This window comes from Morone saxatilis, unplaced genomic scaffold (genome assembly GCF_004916995.1).
Source record: "Morone saxatilis isolate NCDOM2014 unplaced genomic scaffold, NCSU_SB_2.0 Contig19, whole genome shotgun sequence".
In the NCBI taxonomy this organism is placed as follows: Eukaryota; Metazoa; Chordata; class Actinopteri; family Moronidae; genus Morone; species Morone saxatilis.
This window is the reverse complement of record NW_023339751.1, coordinates 23,145,267-23,145,689: the sequence shown is the minus strand read 5'-3', so window position 1 is coordinate 23,145,689 and position 423 is coordinate 23,145,267. Positions and strand designations below refer to the sequence as shown.

At 43.7% G+C, this 423-nt stretch overlaps 1 protein-coding gene across 1 annotated transcript in view; it reads right to left on the bottom strand.

Moving 5' to 3' along the window:
- Positions 1-423, bottom strand: part of si:ch211-195b21.5 (probable ATP-dependent RNA helicase DDX46) — a 24,129-nt gene that overhangs the window by 4,123 nt on the left and 19,583 nt on the right. The window lies entirely within an intron of this gene.

Below are 423 nucleotides of genomic sequence, written 5' to 3'. Positions count from 1 at the left end.
GAAGGCTTGTAAAGGTAGAGGGGAACATGAATGCAGAAAAATATCGCCAAATCCTGGAGGATAATCTGACTCAGTCTGCAAGAGAACTACAATTTGGGAGAAGATTTATTTTCCAGCAAGACAACGACCCCAAGCATACAGCAAAAGCTACACAGAATTAGTTTAAAGACAACAAGGTCAATCTTCTGGAGTGGCCAAGTCAAAGCCCAGATCAAAATCCAATTGAGAATTTGTGGCTGGACTTGAAAAGAGCTGTTCATGCCCAATACCCGAGCAACCTGACAGAGCTTGAGCTGTTTTGCAAGGAAGAATGGGCAAGAATTTCAGTCTCTCGATGTGCCAGCCTGATTGAAACATATCCACACAGACTCAGTGCTGTAATTGCAGCCAAAGGTGCATCTACTAAATACTGACCTGAAGGGG